This window comes from Salvelinus fontinalis, chromosome 2, assembly GCF_029448725.1.
Source record: "Salvelinus fontinalis isolate EN_2023a chromosome 2, ASM2944872v1, whole genome shotgun sequence".
Lineage (NCBI taxonomy): Eukaryota > Metazoa > Chordata > Actinopteri > Salmoniformes > Salmonidae > Salvelinus > Salvelinus fontinalis.
The window spans coordinates 15,432,141-15,442,332 of NC_074666.1; the positions used below are offsets into that span (position 1 = coordinate 15,432,141).

At 45.4% G+C, this 10,192-nt stretch overlaps 1 pseudogene; it reads left to right on the top strand.

Annotated features, from left to right (window-relative positions):
- LOC129833644 (WD repeat-containing protein 7-like) overlaps positions 1–10,192 on the top strand; it is a 68,132-nt pseudogene that overhangs the window by 4,994 nt on the left and 52,946 nt on the right.

Here is a 10,192-nt window from a genome sequence, read left to right on the forward strand (position 1 = left end):
GACTCCCTGGTACTGACTCTATATACACACTGACTCCCTGGTACTGACTCTATACACACACTGACTCCCTGGTACTGACTCTATACACACACTGACTCCCTGGTACTGACTCTATGTACACTGACTCCCTGGTACTGACTCTATACACACACTGACTCCATGGTACTGACTCTATGTACACTGACTCCCTGGTACTGACTCTATACACACACTGACTCCCTGGTACTGACTCTATGTACACTGACTCACAGGTACTGACTCTATGTACACTGACTCCCTGGTACTGACTACGTACACTGACTTCCTGGTACTGACTCTATGTACACTGACTCCCTGGTACTGACTCTATATACACTGACTCCCTGGTACTGACTCTATATACACTGACTCCCTGGTACTGACTCTATATACACTGACTCCCTTGTACTGACTCTATATACACTGACTCCCTTGTACTGACTCTATATACACTGACTCCCTGGTACTGACTCTATGTACACTGACTTCCTGGTACTGACTCTATGTACACTGACTCCCTGGTACTGACTCTATGTACACTCACTAGACTATACACACACTGACTCCTTGGTACTGACTCTATGTACATTGACTCCCTGGTACTGACTCTATATACACCGACTCCCTGGTACTGACTCTATATACACTGGCTCCCTGGTACTGACTCTATGTACACTGACTCCCTGGTACTGACTCTATGCACACTGACTCCCTGGTACTGACTCTATACACACACTGACTCCCTGGTACTGACTCTATGTACACTCACTAGACTCTATACACACACTGACTCCTTGGTGATGACTCTATGTACACTGACTCCCTGGTACTGACTCTATATACACTGACTCCCTGGTACTGACTCTATATACACTGACTCCCTGGTACTGACTCTATATACACTGACTCCCTGGTACTGACTCTATATACACTGACTCCCTGGTACTGACTCTATGTACACTGACTCCCTGGTACTGACTCTATGTACACTGACTCCCTGGTACTGACTCTATACACACACTGACTCCCTGGTACAGACTCTATGTACACTGACTCCCTGGTACTGACTCTATATACACTGACTCCCTGGTACTGACTCTATATACACTGGCTCCCTGGTACTGATTCTATGTACACTGACTCCCTGGTACTGACTCTATACACACACACTGACTCCCTGGTACTGACTCTATGTACACTCACTAGACTCTATACACACACTGACTCCTTGGTACTGACTCTATGTACACTGGCTCCCTGGTACTGACTCTATATACACTGACTCCCTGGTACTGACTCTATATACACTGGCTCCCTGGTACTGACTCTTTGTACACTGACTCCCTGGTACTGACTCTATGTACACTGACTCCCTGGTACTGACTCTATGTACACTCACTAGACTATACACACACTGACTCCTTGGTACTGACTCTATGTACATTGACTCCCTGGTACTGACTCTATATACACTGACTCCCTGGTACTGACTCTATATACACTGGCTCCCTGGTACTGACTCTATGTACACTGACTCCCTGGTACTGACTCTATGCACACTGACTCCCTGGTACTGACTCTATACACACACTGACTCCCTGGTACTGACTCTATGTACACTCACTAGACTCTATACACACACTGACTCCTTGGTACTGACTCTATGTACACTGACTCCCTGGTACTGACTCTATATACACTGACTCTATATACACTGACTCCCTGGTACTGACTCTATATACACTGACTCCCTGGTACTGACTCTATGTACACTGACTCCCTGGTACTGACTCTATGTACACTGACTCCCTGGTACTGACTCTATGTACACTGACTCCCTGGTACTGACTCTATACACACACTGACTCCCTGGTATTGACTCTATGTACACTGACTCCCTGGTACTGACTCTATACACACACTGACTCCCTGGTGCTGACTCTATACACACACTGACTCCCTGGTACTGACTCTATACACACACTGACTCCCTGGTACTGACTATATGTACACTCACTAGACTCTATACACACACTGACTCCTTGGTACTGACTCTATATACACTGACTCCCTGGTACTGACTCTATATACACTGACTCCCTGGTACTGACTCTATATACACACTGACTCCCTGGTACTGACTCTATACACACACTGACTCCCTGGTACTGACTCTATACACACACTGACTCCCTGGTACTGACTCTATGTACACTGACTCCCTGGTACTGACTCTATACACACACTGACTCCCTGGTACTGACTCTATGTACACTGACTCCCTGGTACTGACTACGTACACTGACTCCCTGGTACTGACTCTATGTATACTGACTCCCTGGTACTGACTCTATGTACACTGACTCCCTGGTACTGACTCTATATACACTGACTCCCTGGTACTGACTCTATATACACTGACTCCCTGGTACTGACTCTATATACACTGACTCCCTTGTACTGACTCTATATACACACTGACTCCCTGGTACTGACTCTTTGTACACTGACTCCCTGGTACTGACTCTATGTACACTGACTCCCTGGTACTGACTCTTTGTACACTGACTCCCTGGTACTGACTATGTACACTGACTCTCTGGTACTGACTCTATACACACACTGACTCCCTGGTACTGACTACGTACACTGACTCCCAGGTACTGACTCTATGTACACTGACTCCCTGGTACTGACTCTATATACACTGACTCCCTGGTACTGACTCTATATACACTGACTCCCTGGTACTGACTCTATGTACACTGACTCCCTGGTACTGTATCTATATACACTGACTCCCTGGTACTGACTCTATGTACACTGACTCCCTGGTACTGACTCTATGTACACTGACTCCCTGGTACTGACTCTATACACACACTGACTCCCTGGTACTGACTCTATGTACACTGACTCCCTGGTACTGACTCTATACACACACTGACTCCCTGTTACTGACTCTATATACACTGACTCCCTGGTACTAACTCTATATACACTGCCTCCCTGGTACTGACTCTATGTACACTGACTCCCTGGTACTGACTCTATGTACACTGACTCCCTGGTACTGACTCTATGTACACTGACTCCCTGGTACTGACTCTCTGTACACTCACTAGACTATACACACACTGACTCCTTGGTACTGACTCTATGTACAATGACTCCCTGGTACTGACTCTATATACACTGACTCCCTTGTACTGACTCTATATACACACTGACTCCCTGGTACTGACTCTTTGTACACTGACTCCCTGGTACTGACTCTATGTACACTGACTCCCTGGTACTGACTCTATGTACACTGACTCCCTGGTACTGACTCTATGTACACTGACTCCCTGGTACTGACTCTCTGTACACTCACTAGACTATACACACACTGACTCCTTGGTACTGACTCTATGTACACTGACTCCCTGGTACTGACTCTATATACACTGACTCCCTTGTACTGACTCTATATACACACTGACTCCCTGGTACTGACTCTTTGTACACTGACTCCCTGGTACTGACTCTATGTACACTGACTCCCTGGTACTGACTCTTTGTACACTGACTCCCTGGTACTGACTCTATATACACTGACTCCCTGGTACTGACTCTATATACACTGACTCCCTGGTACTGACTCTATGTACACTGACTCCCTGGTACTGTATCTATATACACTGACTCCCTGGTACTGACTCTATGTACACTGACTCCCTGGTACTGACTCTATGTACACTGACTCCCTGGTACTGACTCTATACACACACTGACTCCCTGGTACTGACTCTATATACACTGACTCCCTGGTACTGACTCTATATACACTGACTCCCTGGTACTGACTCTATACACACACTGACTCCCTGGTACTGACTCTATGTACACTGACTCCCTGGTACTGACTCTATACACATACTGACTCCCTGGTACTGACTCTATGTACACTGACTCCCTGGTACTGACTCTATATACACTGACTCCCTGGTGCTGACTTTATATACACTGGCTCCCTGGTACTGACTCTATGTACACTGACTCCCTGGTACTGACTCTATATACACTGCCTCCCTGGTACTGACTCTATATACACTGACTCCCTGGTACTGACTCTATATACACTGACTCCCTGGTACTGACTCTATATACACTGACTCCCTGGTACTGACTCTATGTACACTGACTCCCTGGTACTGACTCTATACACACACTGACTCCCTGGTACTGACTCTATATACACTGACTCCCTGGTACTGACTCTATGTACACTCACTAGACTCTATACACACACTGACTCCTTGGTACTGACTCTATGTACACTGACTCCCTGGTACTGACTCTATATACACTGACTCCCTGGTACTGACTCTATATACACTGGCTCCCTGGTACTGACTCTATGTACACTGACTCCCTGGTACTGACTCTATATACACTGACTCCCTGGTACTGACTCTATATACACTGGCTCCCTGGTACTGACTCTATGTACACTGACTCCCTGGTACTGACTCTATGTACACTCACTAGACTATAAACACACTGACTCCTTGGTACTGACTCTATGTACATTGACTCCCTGGTACTGACTCTATATACACTGACTCCCTGGTACTGACTCTATATACACTGGCTCCCTGGTACTGACTCTATGTACACTGACTCCCTGGTACTGACTCTATGCACACTGACTCCCTGGTACTGACTCTATACACACACTGACTCCCTGGTACTGACTCTATGTACACTCACTAGACTCTATACACACACTGACTCCTTGGTACTGACTCTATGTACACTGGCTCCCTGGTACTGACTCTATGTACACTGGCTCCCTGGTACTGATTCTATGTACACTGACTCCCTGGTACTGACTCTATACACACACACTGACTCCCTGGTACTGACTCTATATACACTGACTCCCTGGTACTGACTCTATGTACACTGACTCCCTGGTACTGACTCTATATACACTGACTCCCTGGTACTGACTCTATGTACACTGACTCCCTGGTACTGATTCTATACACACACTGACTCCCTGGTACTGACTCTATACACACACTGACTCCCTGGTACTGACTCTATACACACACTGACTCCCTGGTACTGACTCTATGTACACTCACTAGACTCTATACACACACTGACTCCTTGGTACTGACTCTATATACACTGACTCCCTGGTACTGACTCTATATACACTGACTCCCTGGTACTGACTCTATATACACACTGACTCCCTGGTACTGACTCTATACACACACTGACTCCCTGGTACTGACTCTATGTACACTGACTCCCTGGTACTGACTCTATACACACACTGACTCCCTGGTACTGACTCTATGTAAAATGACTCCCTGGTACTGACTCTATACACACACTGACTCCCTGGTACTGACTCTATGTACACTGACTCCCTGGTACTGACTACGTACACTGACTCCCTGGTACTGACTCTATGTACACTGACTCCCTGGTACTGACTCTATGTACACTGACTCCCTGGTACTGACTCTATATACACTGACTCCCTGGTACTGACTCTATATACACTGACTCCCTGGTACTGACTCTATATACACTGACTCCCTGGTACTGTATCTATATACACACTGACTCCCTCGTACTGACTCTTTGTACACTGACTCCCTGGTACTGACTCTATACACACACTGACTCCCTGGTACTGACTCTATGTACACTGACTCCCTGGTACTGACTCTATGTACACTGACTCCCTGGTACTGACTCTATGTACACTGACTCCCTGGTACTGACTCTATGTACACTCACTAGACTATACACACACTGACTCCTTGGTACTGACTCTATGTACATTAACTCCCTGGTACTGACTCTATATACACTGACTCCCTGGTACTGACTCTATATACACTGGCTCCCTGGTACTGACTCTATGTACACTGACTCCCTGGTACTGACTCTATGCACACTGACTCCCTGGTACTGACTCTATACACACACTGACTCCCTGGTACTGACTCTATGTACACTCACTAGACTCTATACACACACTGACTCCTTGGTACTGACTCTATGTACACTGACTCCCTGGTACTGACTCTATATACACTGACTCCCTGGTACTGACTCTATATACACTGGCTCCCTGGTACTGACTCTATGTACACTGACTCCCTGGTACTGACTCTATATACACTGACTCCCTGGTACTGACTCTATATACACTGACTCCCTGGTACTGACTCTATATACACTGACTCCCTGGTACTGACTCTATACACACACTGACTCCCTGGTACTGACTCTATGTACACTGACTCCCTGGTACTGAATCTATACACACACTGACTCCCTGGTACTGACTCTATACACACACTGACTCCCTGGTACTGACTCTATACACACACTGACTCCCTGGTACTGACTCTATGTACACTCACTAGACTCTATACACACACTGACTCCTTGGTACTGACTCTATATACACTGACTCCCTGGTACTGACTCTATATACACTGACTCCCTGGTACTGACTCTATATACACACTGACTCCCTGGTACTGACTCTATACACACACTGACTCCCTGGTACTGACTCTATGTACACTGACTCCCTGGTACTGACTCTATGTACACTGACTCCCTGGTACTGACTCTATACACACACTGACTCCCTGGTACTGACTCTATGTACACTGACTCCCTGGTACTGACTCTATACACACACTGACTCCCTGGTACTGACTCTATGTACACTGACTCCCTGGTACTGACTACGTACACTGACTCCCTGGTACTGACTCTATGTACACTGACTCCCTGGTACTGACTCTATGTACACTGACTCCCTGGTACTGACTCTATATACACTGACTCCCTGGTACTGACTCTATATACACTGACTCCTTGGTACTGACTCTATGTACACTGGCTCCCTGGTACTGACTCTATGTACACTGACTCCCTGGTACTGACTCTATGCACACTGACTCCCTGGTACTGACTCTATACACACACTGACTCCCTGGTACTGACTCTATGTACACTCACTAGACTCTATACACACACTGACTCCCTGGTACTGACTCTATATACACTGACTCCCTGGTACTGACTCTATATACACTGACTCCCTGGTACTGACTCTATATACACACTGACTCCCTGGTACTGACTCTATATACACACTACTCCCTGGTACTGACTCTATGTACACTGACTCCCTGGTACTGACTCTATATACACACTGACTCCCTGGTACTGACTCTATACACACACTGACTCCCTGGTACTGACTCTATGTACACTGACTCCCTGGTACTGACTCTATACACACACTGACTCCCTGGTACTGACTCTATGTACACTGACTCCCTGGTACTGACTCTATGTACACTCACTAGACTCTATACACACACTCACACATACTACACTGACACTCCAACACACACACACGTGTGTCTGTGTGCCATCATAATGTGTGTGTGTCTGTGTCATCATAATGTGTGTGTGTCATCATAATGTGTTTGTGTATCATCATAGTTTGTGTGTGTGTGTGTCATCATAATGTGCGTGTGTTATCATAGTTTATGTGTGTGTGTGTGATCAATGTTTGTGTGTCACATTAATGTGTGTGTGTGTGTCATCAGTAGTCTGAAAGGCCGTAAACTTTCTGTGACAGGAAAGATGTAAGCCTTTCTGGGGTAGAGGAGGTGGGTTTCCCTGCTAGGTTAAGGGGCTCTTTTTGTTTACGGTGGTGAATGATTTTCTAGTTGTAGCTCTGTTGATGGAGGGAAGTAGATGGTTGTTGTGTTTCTGAGTTGTTTCTTACTGTCCTGTGGGGGAGAACTGAGCTCAGTATGTTCCTGTGTGTCTCTCTCTCTCTCTCTGTGTCTCTCTCTCTTTGTGTGTCTCTCTCGGTGTCTCTCTCTCTTTGTGTGTCTCTCTCTGAAAGACAGATTTTCACCTTGTCAGCTCGGGGATTTGATCTTGCAACCTTTCGGTTACTAGTCCAACACTCTAACCACTACGCTACCTGCCGCCCAGTCCTCTAACTAGATACCAAAGTGTCTTATGTTCTTAGTCAATGTTCTCTTTCTATCTTACATTGTGTTTTCTGTTAGCCTGGGTGTCAATCTGTTTATGCTTTCTCGCCAAACGTGGCAATGTGTGACAAGGACATGGCAAGATGGCACCAACAGATGTGGGACCCACTAGGCTAGTGTGTTCTGTATTTCATTTAGGAGGTGCGTAGTCTTCTGTGTATAGATTTGATTCATGTGCTATCTGTACCTTCTCAGTTTGTTGTTTTTTGTTCATATTTATTTTCTTACCCTCGCCACCCTGCCTTGCCCCTGATCCGAGGGCATGTGCTCCTCAGATTGACGAGTCCGGTGAGGGGGTAGACATGGTGGTGCTGTGCCACCCTGCCAGCGAAGTAGACATGGATCTCTACACAGCAGAGCTGCTATTCCACCAGCAGCCTCTAGAGGCACCAGTAAGCTCAGTGCTGCAGCGTGCAGATGGAGTGAGGCACACACTGGCTCTGTCCAGCAGGGGGAGCCATTATCTCTGTCACAGATTCACTGCATGCACTCAGAGGTTCACAGAAGAAGCATGCAGACCACGATGGCAAGATGTGATAGCATAGTGTTGTGACATGGGGCTCCATGCATAGTACGCTGATGATTTGATCAATATCATATTTGATGTAAATCGGTATCGTAAAATGTCACTAATATAGTCTTGCAGATGTATTGTCTTGTTGATGAAGACTGGTAACTGATCTGCAATACATTGATCTGAATTCTGATTGACTCGGATGCTTTAATTTATGTATTTTATTAGCCAATCTAAATAAAAATCTCCCAAGCCCCGTTTGGGTCAGCTGAACAGTTATTGGTTGCCTACCCCTGTGATGTGTGCACCTCTACAAGTGCTGTCTTTCTGATTGGTCAGTTTCCTCATCTCACTCTGGCTCACCTGGTTCCATGCTCCTCCCACTAAAATCTCCAAACCATCAATCTACCCTCATGTAGATCTTCAATCTACCTTTCCCCCCCACTGAAAATCAGATCAAGACACAGATAAGGACATCTGATACATTCATAACAGGTAGCCTATTTAGCATCTGATACATTAATAACAGGTAGCCCATTTAGCATCTGATACATTCATAACAGGTAGCCCATTTAGCATCTGATACATTCATAACAGGTAGCCTATTTAGCATCTGATACATTCATAACAGGTAGCCTATTTAGCATCTGATACATTCATAACAGGTAGCCTATTTAGCATCTGATACATTCATAACAGGTAGCCTATTTAGCATCTGATACATTCAAACCGAACCAGTGGAAGAAGAGTGGACACCGTTCTTAGTGCTGCTCTGGCTTCTTCCCTTTCTATTTTCTATTCCTTCTCCAACAAAACACTCCAATGCTTTTGTCTTACTTTTTTGGGATTGTGTTGATTTTTAAAAATGTTTTATATGAGTTCATCTATCATGTCAATCTTTTGCAAGTTTTCTTGCTAATGTGTGCATGCTAGACTGGAGGTACTTTGACCCTGTGGCTGTCCGTTCAGGATGCTCAGAAACTCTCAACTGACCTCTGAACTATGACCAAGACTATTAGAACACATAGACATACATATGGCCAGAGAGGAAGAGACGAAGGGAGACGGTTTACTGATCAAAATACAGTGCATTCGGAAAGAATTCAGACCCCTTGTCTTTTTCCACATTTTGTTACGTTACAGCCTTATTGTAAAATGGAATAAAATCTACAGTACACACAATGTCCCATAATCTACAGTACACACAATGTCCCATAATCTACAGTACACACGATGTCCCATAATCTACAGTACACACAATGTCCCATAATCTACAGTACACACAATGTCCCATAATCTACAGTACACACGATGTCCCATAATCTACAGTACACACGATGTCCCATAATCTACAGTACACACAATGTCCCATAATCTACAGTACACACGATGTCCCATAATCTACAGTACACACGATGTCCCATAATCTACAGTACACACAATGTCCCATAATCTACAGTACACACGATGTCCCATAATCTACAGTACACACAATGTCCCATAATCTACAGTACACACAATACCTCATAATGACAAAGCAAAAACAGGTTTTTAAAAG